General features: G+C 45.5%; 1 long non-coding RNA gene across 1 annotated transcript; it reads left to right on the top strand.

Moving 5' to 3' along the window:
- The first annotated feature begins 2,397 nt into the window (after window positions 1-2,397).
- On the top strand, window positions 2,398-11,001 carry LOC135178994 (uncharacterized). Its single transcript, XR_010303823.1, has 2 exons — window positions 2,398-2,507; window positions 10,577-11,001. It is a non-coding gene; the product is annotated as an uncharacterized LOC135178994 (long non-coding RNA).
- Window positions 11,002-25,855: the final 14,854 nt, after the last annotated feature.

Raw genomic sequence — 25,855 nt, 5'->3', positions numbered from 1 at the left:
TCATAATACCTAATAAAAACATCACTTTTAAAATATCAGGAAAACACCTGCTTCTGAATGAAGTAGCCTCTCTTCCAGGCTTTAATTTCTGAGATGAATTAACATGTATTAGCATAAACCTTTGTGGTGGCCACTCAATTGGATCAGGAGAGTGATCTGGATTAAAACTAACTTGACAAGACAAAGAAAACATATTTGCTTTCAACACGGATTTTAGGGATTATCTTCATTTCTCCAGGGTGATGGCATTCTACTTCAGTCTCCTGCAAAGCACCATCCTACCTAGAGAGAACTTTCTCATTTTCCTTCTGAACTAAAACCCAAACTTCTTAAATCTGTTATTACAGAAGAGAGTTAATATTTTTCATCCCAAATTAAGTTCAGATTTCAAAAGCTACTTTCTTTTTTCTTCACAAGGAAAAACAATGAAGGAAAAGGAGGCTTTTTGAAAGCATGAGCACAAAACCTTGCTTTCCATACCCAAAACTCGTGGATGGATTCCTCCCCCCCCCCCCCCCCCCAGCAGTTTTAGCTTAAACCTAATCAGAATCTCCCCAGGTATAGCTTGTACTCATTAGCCTTCATCTTTTCACATGACTTCTTGTGAAAAGGAAGTCTCCATCTTCTTTTCAGCCACCTTTTAAGCACTGGAGCATTGTGACAAGGTGTCCCCTAAGCCTTCTTTTTTTGAGTTTTTAAGGGTCTGCCCAACATGAGGAAAGATCCCTGGACAGATGAGGTCTACCTATATCATCTCAGCTTGGCTCTACCAAAGGGTAGCAGCCAGACAGAAAGGTTTATAGTTCAACCTCTGTCTGTCCTTCATGGCTTCTCACTGTGGGAAGATGTAGTAGGTAAACCGAATTTATGACAGGGCTGTGCATAAGCATTCAGTGTTCAAGGCCAGGTTGGATGGGGGCCTGAGCAAACTGATCTAGTAAAAAATGTCCCATGGCAGGAGGGTTGGAACAAAGCGATTAAGGTCCCTTCCATTTCAAACCATGCTTCCAGAAGCCACCTTAGGCTCCAGAAACTCCTAAGGTGAGAAAAGTGAAAAGAGGCAGCAATCAGGCACTTCTTGCTGTTTGCTCGTGCTTAACAAATCTCAGCTGGAGATTAATTATTCCTATGTAATTATGCTAAGTTCTGAAGTCATGATCGTGCAGACAGAAACCACTAAAGTGAAAATAAACCACAGGCATATTTTTATTTAAAACCCTGATTCATAGCAAGACTATAAATAACATCAAAAAAATCAATGAGGAGGGAGCATTAACATCTAAGTATCTGTGTAGTATTAGTTTCTGTGGATTTCTTCATGAAGTTGGGGGTGACTTGTCCAGTATTTTTCTCTCATGTGCTAGGCTAGATTTAAACCATTTTGAAATATAAATGGTAATCATAGAACCATGGAATGGTTTAGGCTGGAAGGGACCTCAAAGATCATCTAGTTCAAATCCCCTGCCATAGGCAGGGACACCTCCTACTAGAACAGTAATGAGGTTATAAAAGATGTTGAAACAAAATTGTCAAAGCAAGAAAAAGATAAGGAGAGGATTCAGACTGATAAGCATATAGATGATTTTAAAATGCCATGAAGTTGGGCTAGATACCACTGGCCCCCTAAAAAACCAGTAACCTTAAAAAAGAAAAGAAACCACAGTAGTTTTGCAGCTCAAACTCTGGTAATTGTGGTAGATGGTCAAAACCTACTGTCTAAGAAGAGAGATGATGAAAGTAAAGCTCAGCGCAATCACTCCCAGTACAAAGCCATTGCAGAGAATAAATCATGGCAATGAAAAGCAGAACAGGACTATTAGGTCACCTGTGTGCAGGAGTGGAGGGATCTGCCTGTTGTTTGCTAGAGGTTTTGTCATTTTGTGCCTATTTTTAACCCTGAGGCACAGTGGCACCCAATGCTTGTCTTGCATATCTACCTAAAAAGCAATTCTAGTTTCTCAATAGGAAATGCTCATTCCTGCTCCTCCTGGTAAAGCTCAGTTGGTTAGCCATAGACACATTCTCTTGCATTATCCAGAGGCTTCCACACTCCATGTTTTGCATGACTACATGCAGTGATGAAGATGTTCCCCAAAGCCATTCTGGCAAGTTATAGTCTACATTTCATTTTAAATCCCAGTGGAAGAAAACCTTGGCCACATATTATTGAACTGGATCACTGCAAGTGATGTCCCAATATTTTTTCTAACTCAGTTGTCTCCCAAAAACAGTCTCTGTCAGCATCACTCAGCCACCTTCTCTTACTTTCTCCTTGGCCCTAGCGGGCAGCTGCCAATAAGGAGCTGATTATCTCTCAGTCTCCACCCAGCCCCCAGCTGCATCCTACTATTAATTCTCCCTTATGGAAAGGTAAAACTTTCATTCACAGAATCACAGAATGTCAGTTTTGTGTCAGGCTGGCCAGAGCTGGTTCTGTAGGATACAGATTTCACTCTAAGATAGCACTATGAATGCTTCACCTTCATTCCTTCACCTGCAGTATGAAGGTATGTGTGGTATCATCTCCTTGATGCTATCCCAAGCTGTAAAAAAAAACCCAAAAGAACTTGGTAAGGAGGAGGTTAGGGATTTTTTTTTTCCTTTGGGGGTTTTTGGGGAGGGAGTTTGGGCTCTTGGTTGGCTGTTTTGTGTGAAATGTGGTGATTGGCAGCTTGAGGTCTATTGTTTTAGTTCCGCTAATGTAAAACCAACACTCATTTTTAATCAAATCAGAGACAATTCATTTAGCTCTGACAGGAGCCCCAGTTTACATACATTAGAGTGTAGTGTGATATGCTATAGAAAGAAATATTCCCACTATCTCTTCTAAATTAATTGCTTTAATTAAATAGCTTCCTCTTAAGCAAAATGGGAGTTCATGACTCACTTTCTTCCATAGACCCTTTTAGTATATATTTCTTCTCCTTTGCAAATGTGATTAATAGTAATGTTTTAAATTACTTGTAAGATGGAAGACCCCCGTGTCTTTCATCATGCTTCTTTCTGGATCCCTTTAAAATTCTTCCCTCTTTTCTTTTTGCTTCTTCAGTCACTGGACATGACTGAAATTCTAATGCCTTCTGCGAAACGGTTATGTGCCACTGCTTCATCTTGTGGAATGATATTCTGCTCTTCTACACCCTGCCTGGTTTATGCACCCAGAAAAGATATCCTCATATATGCATAACTTTAAAAAAGAAGAAATAATTATAAAAGCCATCTACAAACTGGGAAAAGTCAGTAATGAATTTTTCCAAAGGTGAAACAAAGTGCAGGCACTGCCTCGTTTTCTCACCCTGAAGATGACCATTTGGGTCAGGGCTGAGGCATACTGCTCAAGTAATTGCTCAGTCTGTGCTTATTAGGTTTAGGAAGGGCAGGTCCTGTCTCCCCAACCTAATCTCCTCTTATGATCAGGTTACCCGCCTGGTGAATGTGGGGAAGGCTGTGGATGTAGTCTACCTGGATTTCAGCAAAGCCTTTGACACCATCTGCCACAACAAGCTCCTGGCCAAGCTGGCAGCTTGTGGCTTGGAGAGATTCACTCTGATATGGGTCAAAAACTGGCTGGAAGGCCAGGCCCAGAGAGTGGTGGTGAATGGTGCCACATGCAGTTGGCAGCCAGTCACTAGTGGTGTTCCCCAAGGATCAGTGCTGGGCCCAGTCCTGTTCAATATCTTTATTGATGATCTGGATGAGGGGATTGAGTCAAGCATCAGTAAATTTGCAGATGATACCAAGCTAGGAGCAGGTGTTGATCTGTTGGAAGGTAGGAGAGCCCTGCAGAGGGACCTAGACAGGCTGGATGGGATGAGATTTAACAAGGCCAAGTGCAGGGTTCTGCACATTGGCCACAACAACCCCAAGCAGCACTAAGGCTGAGGACTGAGTGGCTGGAAAGCAGCCAGGCAGAAAGGGACCTGGGGGTGCTGGTAGAGAGTAGGCTGAAGATGAGCCAGCAGTGTGCCCAGGTGGCCAAGAGAGCCAATGGCATCCTGGCCTGGATCAGGAACAGTGTGGCCAGTAGGACAAGGGAGGTTATTCTGCCCCTGTACTCAGCACTGGTCAGGCCACACCTTGAGTCCTGTGTCCAGTTCTGGGCTCCTCAATTCAAGAAAGATGTTGAGGTGCTGGAACATGTCCAGAGAAGGGCAACAAAGCTGGTGAGGGGCCTGGAACACAAATCCTATGAGGAGAGGCTGAGGGAGCTGGGGTTGTTTAGCCTAGAGAAGAGGAGGCTCAGGGGGAGCCCCCTTGCTGTCTACAACTACCTGAAGGGAGGTTGTAGCCAGGTGGGGGTTGGTCTCCTCTCCCAGGCAACCAGAAACAGAACAAGGGGACACAGTCTCAAGTTGTGCCAGGAGAGGTCTAGGCTGGTTGTTAGGAGGAAGTTCTTGCCAGAGAGAGTGATTGGCTTTGGAATGGGCTGCCCAGGGAGGTGGAGGAGTCATCGTCCCTGGAAGTGTTCAAGAAAAGCACTTAGTGCCATGGTCTGGTTGACTGGCTAGGGCTGGGTGCTAGGTTGGCACCTTTCACCAAGGCTGTACACACCAGTGGATTTTACAGATACTGCTCCAATATACAGGAAGAGGAAGACTCTTTACTTCTGCATACAGAATGTCTGGTCACCACACTGCTATTATATCTTCATCCTACTCAAAATTCATTTTCCACTACTTCCCAAAGATGGGAGCATGTATGAACAGGGAGCCAAAGGACTGTGCACCACCTGTGCTGCCAAGCCAGGGCCGTGTGTGCTAATGGGCAGCCAAATCATTTCAAAGCAGGCTTTAAAAGACAGATGTTAGCTCAGAGGCAAGACCACCTGGGAAATCCATACTCACTTGCAGTCCTCCAGTATGGCCATTTAGAAGCCTGCTTTAAAAATCTGTTATGGGAGTTATTTTATTATGTATTGGAGAGCTCTAAGTTCCATTTCAAGGGGCACTGACACTTCATTCGAGTCTTTAACCTGAAGTGTTAATTTATATGTTAATGTCAATAATGAGCTAATACTTCTGGGGCTGTGCATCAAGAATTTTTCTTTCTAGACACTTGAGGATTACTGAAGGAGAGTAAACCAGGATGATACTTTAACGTATAGGGAACTCCATACTAGGTGGCAGATATATGCTGGATTTTCTTCTAGGATTTTGATTTTCATAGGAGCAAAATTCAACAGAGTAGGTGGCAGTCACTGACCTCCCACCAAAACTCTGTGGCTATCTCTGAGGATGACCATTGCATTGATATTACACAGCAGTAAGGAGATATCCCAACAGCTGGGACTAGGGTTTCATCTACTTCATAGCATGAAGCAGTTCCTGCCACCAAGCATTCACCAGCTGATTAAACAAGTCAAACAAAAGGTATCTTCTCTAGAAGAAACACTAGCACAGAGAAGTAGATTTCCCCATTAAAGATTTCCTAACTGTGTTGTGAAAGGGCCATGGGTAGGAGCCCAGCAACCCAGCCTGGTGCCACCCACCTAGGTTTCAGTTACACCTTGAATATGAGTTGCTCCATGAGGTCAGACCAAAATCTGCCTGCAGAAATTGAGCTGAAATGAAAGCAGAGATTCGCTGATGTGATGATCCACATGGAAAATGAGAGAGACCAGAAAACATGATCTAGAAGATGCCTCTTCTTGACATCGACAGCCTTGCATGGCACTGATGATGAAATGCCCATAAGAAGCTAAAAGCACAGACAGATTTTGTCATAATAGGGAATGTGAGCCAGCAGTGTGCCCAGGTGGCAAAGAAAGTCAGTGGCATCCTGGCTGGGATTAGAAATGCTGTGTCCAGCAGGAGTAGGGAGGTGATTGTCCCCTTGGACTTTGCTCTGGTGAGGCCACACCTCAAGTGTTGTGTTCAGTTTTGGGCACCTGATTACAAGAGGGGTGCAGAAGTGCTGGAGAAAGCGCAGAAGAGGGCAACAAAGCTGGGGAAGGGTCTGGAGAGTAAATCTGATGAGAAGTGACTGAAGGAGCTGGGGATGGTTAGCTCAAAAAAGAGGAGGCTGAGGGAAGACCTCATGTCTGTCTACTGCTACCTGAAAGGACATTGTGGAGAGGTTGGTGCTGGTCTCTTTTCACAGGTCGTTAGTGAGAGAACAAGAGGGAATGTCCTTAATCTGCCACTGGGTAGGTTTAGACTGGATATTAGGATTTTTTTTTTCCAGAGAAAAGTGGTCTGTCATTGGAACTGCTGCTCAGGAAGATGATTGAGTCACTGACTCTGGATGTGTTTAAGGGTCATTTGGATGTGGTGCTTGGGGATATGATTTAGGGTGAACCTTGTGGAGAAGGGTTATCAGTTGGACTTGGTGATCCTGAGAGTCTTTTCCAACCTGAATGTTTCTGTGATTCTGTGACAATGGACTGCAGAGAACTGAGATGGTGTTCTGTGGACAGCTTCACTGCAGGACCAGAATAGTTATGGATAAATTCATTTCGATACCTCACAATAGGTGAAATGACCTCATAACATTCCTTGTGACACAGAAGGAATGTTACCTTTGGTGTGTATCTGGGATGACAGCACCAAGAGTAGTTCAGTTGTTTGAACACAGGCATCCAATGTTTAGCAGAAGCTTCCCAGTACTGCTGCAGGACAGCTGGGTTTCCCAGGGTTATGTCCTGCCTCCACTGTTGTGTTTGTCAGCCTCGTGCAGATATCTTGGATCCCTACCCATCTACATTTAAGCTTCCTGAGTGACCTCAAATAACCCAGAAATCATGCAGTGAGCTGTGTGAAGGAGCCCAGGCTGCACACAACTCAATCACGTTTCAGAAATACTTTCTCTTGCCTCTTTCACTCAGACCCATGTGGACACTTTCCCTAAACCAATTCATTCCACTTCCACCAGTTTCTCTCCCATTTGCAGCCTACACCAACAGCAAATTTGACTCTCACTCTTTCTTTTTCCTACATTTTTAACTTGCCGATTGTACTTTCTGATGAATGACAGCCCAGAAAACTTTCCATAGAAACAAGGGATGGAGGGGGAAAGGTGGGAAGAGATGGGTGAGCAGAGAGGAATAAAAGCTCGGAGGCTGCAGAACCAGAGCTGATGGCCTCAAAGGCAGGAAGAAAGAGGAGACAGAGGATTCTATTTTAAAAGAAAAAAAAGTTTTATTATTTCAGGAAGAGGGATGAGGAAGAGGCTGAAACACACCACAAAATTCAACTGGCAAAGAGCATCACCACCACATCAGGAATGGTGTGGTCAGCAGGAGCAGGGAGGTCATTCTGCCCCTGTACTCTGCACTGGTTAGACCACACCTTGAGTACTGTGTTCAGTTCTGGGCCCCCCAGTTTAGGAGGGACATTGAGATGCTTGAGCGTGTCCAGAGAAGGGCAACGAGGCTGGTGAGAGGCCTTGAGCACAGCCCTATGAGGAGAGGCTGAGGGAGCTGGGATTGGTTAGCCTGGAGAAGAGGAGGCTCAGGGGTGACCTTATTGCTGTCTACAACTACCTGAGGGGTGGTTGTGGCCAGGAGGAGGTTGCTCTCTTCTCTCAGCCAGCAGGTGGCCAGCACCAGAACGAGAGGACACAGCCTCAGGCTGCGCCAGGGGAAATTTAGGCTCGAGGTGAGGAGAAAGTTCTTCACTGAGAGAGTCATTGGACACTGGAATGGGCTGCCTGGGGAGGTGGTGGAGTCGCTGTCCCTGGGGCTGTTCAAGGCAGGATTGGACGTGGCACTTGGTGCCATGGTCTAGCCTTGAGCTCTGTGGTAAAGGGTTGGACTTGATGATCTGTGAGGTCTCTTCCAACCCTGATGATACTGTGATACTGTGTGATACTGTGAAAACCAGTGACTGATTTTAACAGTCCTTTTCCCATACTAAGAATTATACTTTGCACTCATGTACTGTATAGTCATGAGGGTGGTGAGACACTGGCACAGGTTGCCTAGGAAGGTTGTGGATGCTCCCTCCCTGGAGGTGTTCAAGGCCAGGTTGGGTGAGGCCTTGAGTGACCTGCTCTACTGGGAGATGTCCCTGCCTATGGCAGGGGGGTTGGAACTGGCTGAGCTTTGAGCTCCCTTCCAACCTAAACCATTCTACAATTCTATAAATATCTGCATTTAAATCCTTATGATTTCATATCTCTCCCCTTCAGTTAGTCTGTGTGGTGGGTTAGGAACTTACCACCACCACTACTGAAATTTACCAGACCAGCTCAGATGGCTTGGAAGTGAGCTAAAACTCTATGTACAGCAAAGCAAAATGTACAAACCTACAAACACAATATATGTACAGGTATTTACAATTAGATACAATGGAGAAATAACACAGAAACCCAAACTCCCTCCTGGACAAAGGAAACTGCCCAGAAGGCACTCAAAGCCACCTTTTCTCTCTCCCTCTCTTTCCCAGACAGACAAACAGTCAGCAAAGCTTACTTGTTATCTGTTAGTGGAAGAAGGGGAAGCAAATAAATCCAACAATTAGGAGCAAAGAAGGCAAAAGAGGAACAAATTGTTTACATTTTGGCTTTTTATCCCTCTCAGCATATCAATGAATGATACAGACTTCATCATTATTTTCTTTTTTGCAACCAGTGATTTAATTCTTAAGGTGAGTCTTGTAGAGTAGGGTTACAGATTGGACTTGGTGATCCTGAGGGTCTTTTCCAACCTGGATTTTGTCCGTTTCTCTCATTAGAATACTTCAATTAGCCTCAAGCCAGCACAGTCTACCTGTATGACTAAGCAGTACTTGAGGTGTCAAAGCAGTCAAAATGCTCTGCAGACAGAAAGTTGGTTCTGTATTTAATCCCACATGGGTGCAGCAGAAAAGACAAGACATTTTGGTCCAGGATGTTCTGTTAGTGCAATGCTCATTAATATTTCTATTTCTTCTTATATTTCTAGCTCTCCTGCTGTGTTAGAGACAAGTTTTGCCATTTCCAAAGCCCATACACTATGGGAGCACAGAACATTGAATTGTTATGCTTAGACAGCGCTCCACAGTCAGACAGGGAGAGAACTGAAACTGCAAAATTAATAGTTTCATTGTGAGACAGCACTGTACACAAGTCCCTGTGTTCAACCAATCTCTGTGTGCACATGGAAAGGCTCAGTTCTTAACAACTAAGCCTCATTCTCTGTTCTGCTCTGGTGAGGTGGATTGCGTTGGAAATTCTTCTTTCTGAGGGTATCTCTGAAGCTAATTTTTGCTGCTGTTGAAAGATCAGAGTGGCACATACCAGCTAGTAGATTATCTCTTGACCCTGAGCAATAGATGTCACATACTTCACGCAGCAAAGAAGTAAAGAATTGCCATCTGGTTGTAAAATTCTCATTCAAAGCACATAAATGAAGTTTAATAGAATAAGGTAGAGCTTTCGTGACTTCAGACACCAACTCCACAGGCTTACATGACACCCACACCTACTTGGTTTTACAGTCAAAGTGTGTGTGTGTGGAGGGGGGGGGGGCGGTAATTTGCTGCATCAAGAGAAGTGTGGGCAGCAGGGCAAGGGAGGGGATTCTCCCCCTTCACTCTGCTCTCATCAGACCCCACCTGGAGTACTGTGTGCAGTTCTGCAGCCCCCAACACTAGAGGGACATGAAACTTTTGGAGCGAGTACAGAGGAGGGCCACAAAGATGCTCAGAGAGCTGCAGCAGCTCTGCTATGAGGACAGGCTACAAGAGTTGGGGCTCTTCAGTCTGGAGAAGAGAAGGCTTTGAGGAGACCTAGGAGTGGCCTTCCAGTATCTGAAAGGGGCCTACAGAAAGGCTGGGGAGGGACTATTTACAAGGTCTTGTAATGACAGGATGAGAGGTAATGGGTTTAAACTGGCAGAGGGGGGATTTAGACTAGATGTTAGGAAGAAGTTCTTTGCAGTGAGGATGGTGAGACACTGGTACAGGTTGCCCAGGGAGGTTATGGCTGCTTCCTCCCTGAAGGTGTTCAAGGCCAGGTTGGACGAAGCCTTGAGTGACCTCTTCTAGTAGGAGGTGTCCCTATCTATGGCGTGGGGTTGGAACTGGATGATCTTTGAGGTTCCTTCCAACCTAGACCATTCTATGATTCTAACTTCTAAAATATTAAAAAGACAAAGACTCACAATAATATTTTTTTCTCTTTTGATCTCTTGTGCAGTTTGCAGACTTAGGGTTATGCTTCTCATGGGTTTTATCTGTTTGGGAAACTAATTAAATCACGAAGTTTGAAGAAACTTCAGCAGATACACAACCAAAACCAAACTTTCCATGCCCAACTGCAAAAAAGATAACCACACTGGTAGCACCTGAGTGGACCTCAAAGCAGACTGATCTAAAGCTAGATGATCATGGAGGTCTCTTCCAACCTGGTTAATTCTATGATTCTATTTTGTATGGGAAGCAACTGCAATAATTACTACACAATGATAATTATTCAACTAATAGTCCAACAATTAATAGCGCCACTGATTCCCTAACAAAACAAAATGATAGTTTCCAGCAATCCAAAGGCAATCAGCATTTTTTTTTCTCACTGGGGGAACTCATGCCTTGCTCTAGAGCTAATTGCTTCTGTCTTGAGACTCTCCTATCAGTCTCTTTCTTGTACTCTCTTTCAGGCAATTACTATGTCTGGAGCAAACACAGGCTGCCAAAAATGACAGCTGATAAAAACTACCCCTGTTAGAGAAAACCACTTTGCAAATTCTGCTCTTTGGAGTATTAAAACCTGTCACTCTTCAGGGACCACTGCTGCACAGCAACTTTAAACTACCTGACAAAGAATCTTTGACAAGCACAGTGTTTGGGAATGGCTTGAAGAACGACACCTTGTGTGACGCAGCTGAATATTTCTGGGTGTGATTATGGGAATTGGGTCTTAATTTTGATGTGAGCATCAAAAATAACAGTCACTGCCAAAAATAGCAGTTTTCCTACCTGGCTTCTCGTGTTATGTGCAGGTGATTACCTTTACTATACCAATAAATCATTTGTCACCAAAGAAATTGTGACTTAACAATAAAGGATTACTTGACACCTCTGACACCTTTAGCAGCTGAGCCTAGTTGAGAGGCACTCCTGGGGAGCCCATGGTGGGGACATTGGAGTAAATGATCTCTGAGGTCCTTTCCAATCTAAGCCGTTCTATGATTATAGGACATGTCTGTTCCATAAAGAATTTGATGGGAAACAGTAAGCAGGACAATTTCTCATGCATTTAGGCCAGCACGGCATTTAAGCCATGGAGAAATGCCATCAGTACAGGTTTGGGGCTGCCCTGACAGAAAACAGCTCTATGGAGAAAGATCTTGGAGTGCTGGGGGGCAGCAAGTGCTGCATGGGTCAGCAATGTGCCCTTGTGGCCTGAGAGCCAATAGCACCCTGAGGTGCATCAGGAAAAGTGTGGCCAGCAGGGCTAGGGAGGTTCTTTTCCCCCTCTGCTCTGCCCTGGTGTGCTAGTTTGAGCCTAGCAGGGATATTTTGGTGAGAACTAGATTACAGGCTGTGAACAATGGTGATGTCTACTTCACTCATAGGCTTGCTGTGATGTATAAGGGGACACAGTCTCAAGTTGTGCCAGGGTAGGTATAGGCTGGATGTTAGGAGGAAGTTCTTCACAGAGAGAGTGATTTCCCATTGGAAAGGGCTGCCCAGGGAGGTGGTGGAGGCACCGTCCCTGGGGATCTTCAAGAAAAGACTGGATGAGGCACTTAGTGCCATGGTCTAGTTGATTGGATAGGGCTGGGTGCTAGGTTGGACTGGATGATCTTGGAGGTCTCTTCCAACCTGGTTGATTCTATGATTCTATGAACATAGATAACAGAGTCTGTCTCTGGGCTCTGAGGCTGCATGACCTTCTCTAACCTGCCGTCTGTGTGACTAATCCATCTGTTTCCTAACCCTCCAGCTGACCTTCCAAACTCACCTTGAACATAAGGCAAAGTCTGGGGTAAGGGGTGGGGAGAAGGTGAGAGGGTGGTTGGGAGCCCCTCCTGGGGACTCAGGTTTCTGGGAGGGCTGTTGTGTTTCTGTATTACTTTTTACCTTGTATATCTCTGTCTATAGCTGTATAGATTGTAAATATCTGCTTGTATCTTGCCCTAAGCTGTAAACATAAGCTTCATTCTTCAATTTCCAGAGCCACCTGAGTCTAGTCTGGGTGATTTTCCAAAGTGTGTATGTGGGGGAGGGGGGTAACACCCAAACCATCACACCTGGTGAGACCACACCTGGAATACTGCGTCCAGTTTTGGGTTCCCCAGTTCAGAAGAGACAGGGACCTGCTGGAGAGAGTCCAGCAGAGAGCCATGAGGATGACTGGGGTACTTGAGCATCTCTCCTATGAAGAGAGACTGATAGCTCTGGGGTTATTTGGGCCGCTAGAAGTAAAGAGTGAGAGGAGATCTGATCAAGGTGTACAAATATCTGAGGGGTGGGTGTTAAGTGGCTGGGGACAATCTCTTTTTGGTGGCCAGGAGCAATAAAACAAGGAGCAACAGCTACAAACTGGAACAGAGCAGGTTTCAACTCAACATGAGGAGAAACTTCTTTGCAGTGAGGATGACAGAGCCCTGGCACAGGCTGTCCAGAGAAGTTGTGGAGTCTCCTTCTCTGGAGACTTTCAAAACCTGCCTGGATGTGTTCCTGTGTGAACTACCCTGGGTGATCCTGCATTGGCAGGGGGGTTGGACTCAATGATGACTAGAGGTCCCTTCCATCCTTTAAAGTTCTGTGATTCCATAATATGATGAGCAAGTATTGTACATGGCCTTGTTCAGAACAAAACAGTCAGGCTGCTGTGGAAGTTTGCTCACGTGAGGGTTGCTGTCCACACAAGAACTGGCTCTAAGACACACTTTACCTCGCTCATTCAGGGTTACCTTGTGCTCTGTGGAATCCAAGCCACTTGGCAAGTTGTCTGTAATGCATGCAGCTTCTAAGACACTGGTGTTGCTGCTGTCTGAAAACACTCAGGTGCATAATAATTCCTTGCACAGAGTTGTAGTCAGTCATTCGGTACAGCTTGTCTGCCATTTGATGGATTACACAGTACAATGAAACATACACTTGTCCATGTCATTTTTCTCACAGCCTGCTTGAGCAATGATTATGATATGGATTGTGTTTTAAATTATCTTCCATTATGTTTCATGTGCTGCACAGATTTCAGTTGGCATTTGTGAGGCAGCCAGAAAATTACAGCAATTATTGGAAATTATTGTGATATAAAAGCAATGTGCTTCCCCCTTCCCCTATCAATTTCCTTTCTAGTGGTATAGAAAACAGGCTGCTGCTTCAGTACCTAGCAAAGTAGACTCTATTTTTTTTTTCTTCTCAGCTGTGCAGAGAGAATGAATTCTATTTAATTTTACACATTCAGTAGCAGTTATTCGGTCTGAATATTTTTTTAGGATTATGTTTTTGCTATCTGGCCACTTTGATATATATTACATATATATATATATATATATATTTAGAATCATAGAATCAGTCAGAGTTGGAAGGGACCACAGGGATCATCTAGTTCCAACCCTCCTGCCAAGGGCAGGGACACCCTACCCTAGATCAGGCTGGCCAGAGCCTCATACAGCCTGCCCTTAAACACCTCCAGGGATGGGGCTTCCACCACCTCCCTGGGCAACCCATTCCAGGCTCTCACCACTCTCATGCTGAATAACTTCCTCCTCACGTCCAGTCTGAATCTCCTTACCTCCAGCTTTGCTGCTTTCCCCCTAGTCCTATCACTACCTGATATCCTGAAAAGTCCCTCCCCAGCTTTATTGTAGGATCCCTTCAGATAAAGAAAGGCCACAATAAGGTCACCTCGGAGGCTTCTCTTCTCCAGACTCAACAGCTCCAACTCTTTCAGTCTGTCCTCACAACGGAGCAGCTCCAGCCCTCTGTTTGTGGCTTTTCTCTGGACATGCTCCTGCACATCCACATCCTCCTTGTAATGGGGCTCCAGAACTGGACGCAGTACTCCAGGTGGGGTCTCAGCAGAGCAGAGTAGAGGGGGAGAATCATCTCCCTCCACCTGCTGATCACACTTCTCCTGATGCAGCCCAGGATCTGGTTGGCTTTCTGGGCTGCAAGTGCACATTGCACCAATTATATGGGTTTAAACTGGCAGAGGGGAGATTTAAACTGGATGTTAGGAAGAAGTTCTTGCCAGTGAGGGTGGCAAGACACTGGCACAGGTTGTCCAGGGAGGTTGTGGCTGGAGGTGTTCAAGGCCAGGTTGGATGAGACTTTGAGCAACCTGTTCTAATGGGAGGTGTCCCTGCCTAAGGCAGGGGTTTGGAACTGCATTATTTTGAGGTTCCTTTCCACTTAAACCATTCTATCATTCTATATATATATGTGTGTGTGTGACCTCATATATTTTCATGAGTGTAACAATCAATTCTTTATTCTCCTTTAAAAATATAATCTCTTTTTAATTTCATTACTGCTTTTCTGCTTCAGATGGAGGAGATTTTAACAAGAAAGTCTTTGACCAATCTTTTCTATTACTTCATTTATCTTCATGGCAAGGATCTGCCCTACAAACTCACCTATCCACAGTTAGTTTTACATTCAGGAGCAGTTTCTTAAGACCCTATGGGTATGCTCACGTGCATAAAGTTCAGCACTTGTGTGTTTATAAGAACGAGGTCTCATTTGGCCTGGGCTTTCTTATAGGCAGAGTACCAAAGGCTTCATTGTGTTCCTTTGAGGGGGAGAAACAATTCCAAACTGTTTGAAAAAGAGGATTACTGTTTTTTTTCAGAGCATACATCAACAACAGGAATAATTTTCATCCCGTGTGCTTAACTATCAGGCCAAATTTGTAATGCAAATGTCTATAGTGCAACAAACTTCTGCTTTGTGTGTTCCTGGGAATTTAATTGAATCTGACATGGTAAATGGCAGGAATTTTAATTGCTTAAAATAATAACTGTATCATGATCTAACAGAGGAGTTTTCAGAGGATGTTGTTTGATTACAGTTCAGTTCTAAATGTTTCTTCATTATGCTCAGACAAGCGATGTCCTCGTGGTGACAGGAAGGTGGCTGGTGCTAGTTGATGAGAAAACAGAACAGACAAGGCAGAAATAGGAAAACTATGTTAAAAATAAAGCAAATTTTCAAAGTAAAACACAATTAAAAATAATAATTAAAAGGGAAGTAATTCCTGCTTCAAACTTTAGCTGGGCCCCACGTTCTATCCATTGGAACAGCTACCCCAAAAAGAGAAGTAAGGAAGTTCTATGATCTGGGATACTGGAGTATGCTGTGTCATGATATTACCAAGTTAGGGCTTTAAATGAAGCAGGGCTCTTATATATTTACCTGTGATGGTTTGGGTGTTCCCTGCCCCTGCTACACACTTCAAGGCAAGATTGGACGTGGCACTTGGTGCCATGGTCTAGCCTTGAGCTCTGTGGTAAAGGGTTGGACTTGATGATCTGTGAGGTCTCTTCCAACCCTGATGATACTGTGATACTGTGTGATACTGTGATACTTGGGAAAATCACCCAGACTAGGCTCAGTCAATCTGGAGAATGATTGAATGAAGCTGTATTTACAGCTTAGCACAACATACAAGCAGATGTTTACAATCTATACAGAAATATACAAGTTCAAGAGGTAATACAGAAACTCAACAGCCCTTCCAGAAATCAGAGTCCCCAGGAGGTGCTCCCAACCACCCTCCCACCTTCTCCCCACCTCTTTACCTTACCCCAGGCTTTGCCTTACTCAGGCAACACCTGTTCAAGGTGAGTGTGGAGGATCAGCCAGGGGGGTTAGGAAGCAGAAGGATTAGACAGCAAGTTAGGTTAGAGAGAGAGAAGTGCAGCCCAAAGCCAGAGAGCAAACTCCATTAACTATATTTATGTTCTTGTTTTCATACATCTCAGGCAGCCTATGAGTGAAGTAGACATCACCACTGTTTCCTTTTCAGAGCCTGTATCCAATTCTTCTCACCAAAATATCCCAGCTAGGCTCAAATTAGCACATTACCTTCTCCTTGTGTTGTGGTTTTCTCTCTGAACTCCTTTTTTCTTCTAAAGTTTTACCTTTAAAAGAAATAAAAGCCACCAACAACACAAATGGAGCACAACTGCCCCGTGAGTTTCACTTGAAAAAGCCAAGCACTTCTGTTGTCTGCTTAAGAGCAGCCAAGGTATTTACTCTCTGTTCAACAGCCTTGTTTGGAAGAAGGATGCTGTGACAGTAGGAAGCAATGCCCTGAGCTGGAGGCTAACTGGAAGCCTCTGCTGAAGGCTGCACCCTCTACTAATTGCAGCTGATTATTTGGACACAATTTGCAATACTAGTTATAGCAGCTAAATCACTGGGATTCAAGATTCCTAAAGACCTACCTTCACTGCACCTTTGACTCCTTCCACAGCAAGATTGTCTTGCAGTTAAACAAGTATTTTGCATAATACAGTGGCAGTTTTTGACCTGTTACAGTGACTGGCAACTCGAGTCGCGGCAATTTTCACATTAGTTCAGATGAAAGACAAACCAACAGATTCCAGGAAGACAAATCCTCCAGAGGAACAAGCTTAACAGCATTCTTCTCCTTCCTTCACCCATCCTTGCTATGCAAAAGAAAAAAAAAAAAAAAAACAAACCCCAAACTCAGATATTGGCACAGTTTAAAATGGTTGTTTTGCCAGGGGCTCAGTGGTGCTCTAAGCAGCAGATGGAGCAAGCCAGCACTTAAAAGGCAAAGAAATCAAGCACTGTCTTTGAGCAGTTGCTCTAAGAAGTTACTATTCCAACAGGCTTGCACTCATGGCATCTCTTCTCTCTCTTGTAGAATCACAGAATTAACCAGGCTGGAAAAGACCGTTGAGATCAGTGAGTCCAACCTATTACCTAAAACCTTATAATCAACTAAACCATGGCACTAAGTGCCTTATCCAGTCTCATTTCAAACACCTCCAGGGATGGTGACTCCACCACCACCTCCCCAGGCAGCCCATTCCAATGCCCAATCACTCTTGCAGTGAAGAACTTCTTCATGTCCATCCTAAACCTGCCCTGGTGAAGCTTGGGATTGTGTCCTCTTGTTCTGTCACTGGGTGCCTGGCAGAAGAGATGAATCTCTCCTAGTTACAATCTTCCTTCAGGTAGTTGTAGACAGCAATAAGGTCTCCCCTGAGGCTCCCTCAGCCTCTCCTCATAGGGCTGTGCTCCAACCCTCTCAGCAGTGCACTAGTTTGAAGTTAGCTGGAATGTTTTGGTGAGAAGAACTAGATTACAGGCTGTGAAAGGGAAACAGAATGATGTCTACTTCACTCATAGGCTTGCTGAGAGGTATAAGAACAAGAATCCAAACACAGATAATGGAGTCATTCTGCTTGGGAGCTCTGAGCTGCATGTCTTTCTAGCCTCTCTGCCGTTTCTCTGATTAATCCACTTTGCTTCCTAACCCCCCTGGCCGAACCTCCATTCTTAGAGGGGTGGGAGAAGGTGAAAGGGCAGTTGGGAGCCCCTCCTGGGGACTCAGGTTTCTGAGAGGGCTGTTGTGTTTCTGTATTACCTTTCACCTTGTATATTCCTGTATGTAAATGTACATACTGTAAATATCTGCTTGTATATTGAGCTCAGCTGTAAATATAAGCTTCATTCAAATTTCCAGAGCTGTCTGAGTCTAGTCTAGGCGACTTCCAAAGTTGGGGGGTGGGGAACACCCAAACCATCATGACCAGTCTTGGTGCCCTTCTGGACAATGTGGCTCTCTAAACTCACTTTTTTTCCAGTATTTTTACTGAAAGCAGCCCTGTGCAGAAGGACTTAGTGATGATGCTGGATGAAAAAAATGAAGAGAAGGCTCCAGGTAGACCTTACTGCAGCTCTCTGGTACTTAAAGGGGGCCTACAGGAGAAATGGGGAGACCATTTATCAGAGAGTGTAGTGACAGGATGAGGGGTAATGGTTGCAAAACAATGAGGGTAGTTTTAGATTAGATATTTGGAAGAAATACTTCAGTGTGAGAGTGGTGAGACACTGCAGCAGGCTGCCCAGAGAACCACAGAAAGTTAGGGGCTGGAAGGGACCTCGAAGCTCAGCCAGTACAATCCCCTGCCAGAGCACAATCACCTAGACCAGATCACACAGGAATGCATCCAGTTTTGAATATCTCCAGAGAGGGAGACTCCACAACTATCCTGGGCAGTCTGTTCCAGTGTTCTGTCACCCTCACAGGGAAAAAAATGAAACTTCCTGTGCCTCAGCTTCCACCCACTGCCCCTTGTCCTGTCATTGGGCATTACTGAGCAGAGCCTGGCTCCAGCCTCCTGGCACTCACCCTTTGCATATTAATAACCACGAATAAGGTCACCTCTCAGTCTCCTCCTCTCCAAGCAGCAGAGCCCCAGCTCCCTCAGGTTCTGTTCGTAAGACAGATGTCCCATCCCAGCAAGTTTTGAAGGCCAGATTGAACAGGGCTGTGAGCAGTCTGCTCTAGTGGAAGGCATCCCTGCCCATGACAGGGGTGTTGGAACTAGATGACCTTTAAGGTCCTATTCTATTCTTCTAAGACTTTTGTGTCCCTGAATCAGCACTCTCAGCACTGAGATGAACAGACAGACATGTAGAGACAGAAACAACTTGAAATACTGCAGCACAAGCCTGATGTCCACAAGCTGCAGGTCACAGCCCCTCTGTGGTCTCCCAGTGCTGAGACATGGCAACTCAGCACTGAGACCTGTGGTTCAAAAGTGCAAGTGAGGCAGACAGCAGGGCAGCTTCAACAAATGCTGGAGGGCTGGAGCATCCCTGAAGCAGCTCCAGCTCCCACTCTTGCGGTGCCTTGCATTTACACAACCACATGGGCAAACTTTACAACATCTCATGTATTATTTCAGTGGGAAGGAGTGTAAGGACAGTTGGAATGTATGGATGGTTACTGCTGAGTCTAACCAGCTGAGCAGATGTCACGAAGCTGCTTAGCATTATGCTTTAAAAATAGACATTTATTTATGCTGGCTTTAGCTGCCATGGGGAAGTCTAAACTGTATTTGGGTTTCTATTTTTTTTTTCCCCTTAAGTAGTGCTTTGAGTTATGTGAACTCACAAAAAGAAAACAACCAACCAACAAGCCCTCAGAAGCCAGCCCTGTTGCACTAAAATGTTTATGTTTCAGATGTGAAGTCCTGCTGACAGAAATGTACAGTATGGCACATGCACAATCAGGCAGTGTAAGGAAGGCTAAGCTAGCAGTGTCCTGCGTCTGTCGTTCATAAAGGCAGCTATCTACCCAGTGTGTATCAATACAGGTTACCATAGTAACACTGAGCTTCTATTTTCCTTCAAGTTTATCATGCAGAAGCCAAGAAGCATGTTCAGACACTGAGTGCATTCATAACCCCACGGAAATGTCTGCTGACTGCTTTCTCCAAGGCACCTTTAATAGACTTGTTAACTGCTAAAGATTGCAACCTACACTGAACAAGCACAGAAACAAAAAGCAAACAGCCCTCACGATGACAACATACAACCATGATCCAAGCTTGTATCCATAACTCAGATGGGGCCAAAAGAAAAGGCAATTAATTAAATCACTGCTGTCGTTTTCTAGAGTAAACTTAAGAGACAAGATCCTACAGCCAGGACTTTCTCCTCTTTTCCTTGCTCTCAAATGGCAGCAATGAAGCAATCCTGAGGAGACAGAATTTGGTATACCAAATTCCAAATACCTCTCCTGAGGAGAGGATTTGGAGTACCACCACTCCTCTGCTACATAGCAGGCTCTGATCTCGCTCCCTGTGACTCGTTTTTACAGTTCAGTGCCACAACTTTGTTGAGGAAGTCACAAAAAGCTTAGTGCCAGCTTCCCCTAGCAGAATAAGGACAAGTGCAGGGTCCTGCATCTAGGGAGGAATAATAAACTGCACCAGTACAGGCTGGGAGGTGATCTGCTGGAAAGCAGCCCTGTGGAGAGGGACCTGGGGGTGCTGGTGGATAACAAGTTAACCATGGCATAGCAATGTGCCCTTGTGGCCAAGAAGGCCAAGGGGATCCTGGGCTGTATTAGGAAGAGTGTGTGCAGCAGATCAAGGGAGGTTCTCCTCCCCCTTTACTCTGCCCTGGTGAGACCCCATCTTGAACACTGTGTTCAATTTGGGGCTCCCCAGTTGAAGAGGGACAGGGATCTGCTGGAGAGGGTCCAGCGGAGGGCTAGGAGGATGATGAGGGGACAGGAGGGCATGGCTCATGAGGAGAGGCTGAGGGACCTGGGGCTTATTAGCCTGGAGAGGAGAAAAATTAGAGGGGATTTGATAAATGTTTATAAGTATCTGAAGGCTGCCCAGGAGAGGGATGGGACAGGCTCTGCTCACTGCTCCCTGAGACAGGACAAGGAGCAATGGGTGTAAGTTTCAGCAAAAGTGGTTCTGTCTCAACACAAGGGGGGACTTCTCTACTGCAAGGGTCACAGAGCACTGGCACAGGCTTCCCAGAGAGGTTGTGGAGTCTCCTTCTCTATAGACTTTCAAGGCCTGTCTGGATGTGTTCCTCTGTGATCTGTGTTAGATAGTATTGTCCTGCTCTGGCACGGGGGTTGGACTCGATGATCTCCTTGGGTCCCTTCCAACCCCTAACATCCTGTGATCCTGTGAACTCCCCAGTCTGTCGGGCACTGGAGAACCACATGATGGAAATGGTTAAATATCCTGAGGTGACTCTTTTTTCTTATGAACAAATCCATCATTTATGACTCATCTCTTTTCAATCCACTTTAAGCATCATTTAATTTTAAAACTGAAACTTTGTAGGCAGCTTCAGGGCATGGCAGACAAGACAAACAGAAAGCAGTGGGGCTCGAAGGTTGTGTTAGCTCTTTACCAGCAGAGTTATGCAGCACCATACCTAAAAATACACACACTATCTACTTAAAGCATTGCTATACTTGCTCACCCTTAGCTTTCTTTTGGTAGCTAGCTAAGATGTGGTCAAGTTCAGGAGCAAATATTCAATCTTGTGGCTCTGTGGTTACAGGAGAAAGGCAGCAGAGGATCAAATTTTCATTTCATGCAGCTGTGCAGCAACACTTTGGGCACTCTGGAATTAAAGGGAAAAAATTAACTGGGCTTTGATTTCCTGCAGTGGACTGTTTTATGGCAGGGATGAAGGATGCTCTGTGGTTAGGAAACTGGCTGCACACTTAGAGGATGAAAGTTTAGGTCCTGAATATTGTTGGAGGGGTTTTGTATTTCCATGAGCAAACGACTCAGAGCGAGGTTGTCAGAAGTAATGAATGACTTCAGCTTCCACCAGATGAGGTTGCCCAACTGGAGACAATTTAACAGATCTTGATCTTCTGGCAAACACTGAGAATCAGCATCCCCCTAAATAAGGTCCCTTTGTCTCCAGTTTGGCCAGTCCAGATCTCCTCCTCACGTTCCCACATGCTTTCTGCAAACCTAGGCCAGTCTCACTGAGCCTCAGTTGCTGAGAGAAAAAACAAAACCAAAACAAAACACAATTTCTCTCCCCACCATCTTTTATCTTTCTTCCAGTTTTAGTTTTGTCTGCTTAGCTGCAAATCCCATTTACTATGCCTGTGCACAGTGCTTGGTATCAAACTCTCAGATCTCATCAGAGGGATTTGCAATGCTGCTAAAACATAGAAGTGTCTCTGTATCAAAATCATCCCATTGGACAGGTGTAGTTTTCAGCACTTTAGGTTGAAAAAGAAATACTGCATATCTGCATCCAGCGTTGGCAAGGCATAGTAGGCATAAGGAAAACAACTGGGACACCTCAGAATATTTCTCTGAGTGATGATGCAGTTTTTGTCAGATTCCCTTCCCTGCCCTCAGCGTTAGGCTCCTGCCTAGGGCTCCAGCATGTGGACACCACCAGCTCCATCCCACTGAAGCAAGCAGAGTCCCTGGAGGTCATAGAATCATAGAATCAAACAGGTTGGAAGAGACCTCCAAGATCATCCAGTCCAACCTAGCACCCAGCCCTATCCAGTCAACTACACCATGGCACTAAGTGCCACATCCAGGCTTTTCTTGAACACCTCCAGGGATGGTGACTCCACCACCTCCCTGGGCAGCCCATTCCAATGCCAATCACTCTCTCTGTCAAGAACTTCCTCCTAACATCCAGCCTATACTTCACCTGGCACAACTTGAGACTGTGTCCCCTTGTTCTGTTGCTGGTTGCCTGGGAGAAGAGACCAACCCCCACCTGGCTACAACCTCCCTTCAGGTAGTTGTAGACAGCAATGAAGTCAGCCCTGAGCCTCCTCTTCTCCAGGCTAAAGAACCCCAGCTCCCTCAGCACTGGATGAGGCACTTAGTGCCATGGTTTAGTTCATTAGAAGGTGTTAGGTGATAGGTTGGACTCAATGATCTCAAAGGTCTTTTCCAACCTGGTTAATTCTATGATTCTGCGGTAGGATACCCTTCCTCTGACACAAGATGAGCAGATACCTCAGTGCTCACATTTCTGCCAGGCTTTCCTGTGTAATCAGGAGGACACCACAAGAAGCACTAATCAGTTTCAGCATCCTTCATTATTACTGCAATCCAGTAAGCTGAAATAGCCTATACTGTAACAAAAGCAAAGAGGCTTGAGGAAAACAAAACAAAACAGTATCTCAAGATGTGCTTTATTTGTTTGGGTTTGCAGAATGGCAAAGCAGCCCTGCAGGCTGTCAGCCCCGACCCCTGTGAAACACAGTCCTCTCAGAAGGACACAGAATGACAGAATGGAGGTGGTTGAAAGGGACCTTTTGGAAATTTTCCAATCCAACTCCTCTGCTAATGCACAGCAGACTGCCCAGAACTGAAAGGGCCAGGAGAGTCTGGAGTCTCTCCAGAGGAGACTCCACAAACTCTCTGGGCCACCTGCTCCAGTGCTTCAACAGTCCCAAAGTAAAGAACTTTTCCTTTGTGTTCATATAGATTTTCCTGGGTTCTAGTTTCTTTCTGCTGCCCCTAAACCAGTTGCTGGACACCACTGCAGAGCCCCATCCTCTTGACACCCACCTTTTAGATATTGGTTAGAATTGAGAAGATCTCCTCCCAGTCCTCTCTTCTCCAAGCTAAAGAACCCCAGGTCTGTCAACCTTGCCTCATCAGAGGGATGCTCCAGTCCCCTCCTCACATCCCCAGTACGACACCTCATAGAGAGCTCTGCTTAGGAAGCCAGATGCAGGACAAGAAGGTATTCCCAATGTTCTGCTCACTGCAGGTCAGGAGAACTGCAGAGCTGCCCCAGTGTGCTGTCGCCAGACGCGTGGGTAGCTGCTGTCAGCTCTTGTTAACAGCTTCTCGCCAAGCCCTAGCCTCAGAAACTGCCATCCAAAATAAATGGTACTTCTCTCAAGACCTTCAACGTTGCCATCACAGCCTTCAGGGCTGTCCTGTGTCCTGCTTTTGCTAGGACAGGATTCCAGGCCACCCATGGGCTGCAGGTCATTAGCAGTTTGGAGTCAGGCAGAGAGCTGAACCACATTTGCTACAGGTGCAACCCAGGCTGTGATCAGAGAATCATCCAGGTTGGAGGAGAGCTCCAAGATCATCCAGTCCAACCTAGCACCCAGCCCTAGCCAGTCAACTAGACCATGGCACTAAGTGCCACATCCAGGCTTTACTTGAACACCTCCAGGGACGGTGACTCCACCACCTCCCTGGGCAGCCCATTCCAATGCCAATCACTCTCTCTGGCAAGAACTTCCTCCTAACATTCAGCCTGTACCTTCTCTGGCACAACTTGAGACTGTGTCCCCTTGTTTTGTTGCTCATTGCCTGGGAGAAGAGACCAACCCCCACCTGGCTACAACCTCCCTTCAGGTAGTTGTAGACAGCAATGAGGTCACCCCTGAGCCTCCTCTTCTCCAGGCTAAAGAACCCCAGCTCCCTCAGCCTCTCCTCATAGGGCTCTGTTCCAGGCCCCTCACCAGCTTTGTTGCCCTTCTCTGGACATGTTCTAGTATCTCAACATCTCTTTTGAACTGAGGAGCCCAGAACCAAACACAGTACTCAAGATGTCACATCAAAGCCAGCATAAAGGGGGAAGTTTGGTAAGGGTGGTGGCTGCTCCTGGGTCACGGTTCCTGGAGAAGCCTGCTTACTATCCTGCTCCTGAGCACTGCTTTCCTGGTTATTGCCTCTGCTTCACATTCACTGAAATGAGTACATCTTTGTATATCTATGTTGGTATTAATATGAGTTTTGCTGCTTAACTAAATCCTTTTTAGTTTCAACCCAAGGGTGTCCTCTCCTTTTCCCAATACCCCTTCTCAACTGGGCAGGGCTCATGGTGTGATAGAACAGCTGCTGTAGCTTAGCCCCAGATACAGGGCAAATGTAGACACCCTGTGACCTGCCATTCCCACTGCAAAGACATAAACAAGCCCTGTGGTCACTCGTGAAAAGAATCTGGCATTTTGGGAGGAGGAGGAGGTTGTCTTACTATTTAAACAGTTCATACTTTAGCAGAAATAAAGTTATTTACTTAAGGGTAATGCACTGCAATCATTGCTATTAGTTCTAACTCAGAGGAGGTAAAGACAGCAGATCTCCCTGTCCATTTCAATTTAATTTGTTATGCCTGATCCAGTCTCTTAAACTTTGCTAAAATCCTAAACAGTCCACAAGCTTTACTGCAGAGCATTACAAACCTAATGCTCCTCATCTACAAACTTTGGGTTTCTGCTCTGAAATGTAGGCCTTTCTAGCAGCTTTGTTTAAATTGTCTGACTTTAGAGAGCACTTAAATTTAGCCTCAAACTGACCTTGTTGTACAAACTGTCTTTTTTTTTTGGCACTAAAACCTCAGGCTGCAGTTTGCTCCTCGATGTGTGCTGTACTGCATCTTTCCAAATGCACCCCTTAGCTATTCTCAGCCTGTTCATTGCTCAAGCACAGATGTTTGGCCAAAGGTTATAGATTGGATGGATGGGCCAATGTTAACAGTATAAGCTTCAACAAGGCCAAATGCCAGGTCCTGCACTTGGGCAACAACAACCCCAAGCAGTGCTACAGACTTGGGGCAGTGTGGCTGGAAAGCTGCTGGGCAGAAAGGGACCTGGGGGTTGTAACAGACAAACAACTGAATAAGAGCAAGCAGTGTGCCCAGGTGACAAAGAAGGCCAATGGCACTGTGGCTGAGATTAGAAATGCTGTGTCCACCAGGAGCAGGGAGGTGATTGTCCCCTTGGACTCTGCTCTGGTGAAGACACGCTTTGAGTATTATGTTCAGTTTTGGGCACTTCATTGCAAGAAGGTTGTGGAGGTGCTGGAGCTGGTCCAGAGGAGGGCAACAAAACTGGGGAAAGGCCTAGAGAATAAATCTGATGAGGAATGACTGAAGGATGGACAAGGCAAAGTGGTGTTTGTGTTATAAGGGCCTGGAGAACAAGTATGATGAGGAGCAACTGAAGGAGCTGGGGATGGTTAGTTTGAAGAAGAGAAGGCTGAGGAGAGACCCCATGGCTGTCAACAGATACCTAAAAGGACCTTGTGGAGAGGCTGCTGCTGGTCTCCTCTCACAGCTAAATAATGATAGAAGATGAGGGAATGGCCTCAAGCTGCCACTGGGTAGGTTTAGACTGGATATTAAGAATTGTTTTTCCCCCAGCAAGAGTGGTCAGGCATTGCAATGAGCTGCCCAGGGAGGTGGCTGAGTAACCAACCCTGGATGTGTTTAAAAGTTGAATATGGCACTTTGGGATATGGTTTTGGGTGAGCCTTGCAGAGTAGGATTATCAGTTGGACTTGGTGATCCTGAGGGGCTTTTCCCACCTGAATGTTTCTGTGGTTCTGTTCCTTCTCAAGGAAGCAGTGCAGTGAATCATCCCTTCTTCCAAGTGGAATAGTAACCACCAACAAGCTACTAGTTAAACTGGGAGCTCTTGGGAGCTGGGTAGATGTATGAAAGGC

The sequence above is a fragment of the Pogoniulus pusillus genome, chromosome 10 (assembly GCF_015220805.1).
Source record: "Pogoniulus pusillus isolate bPogPus1 chromosome 10, bPogPus1.pri, whole genome shotgun sequence".
Taxonomy (NCBI): Eukaryota; Metazoa; Chordata; class Aves; order Piciformes; family Lybiidae; genus Pogoniulus; species Pogoniulus pusillus.
This window is presented reverse-complemented; position numbering and strand designations above follow the sequence as displayed.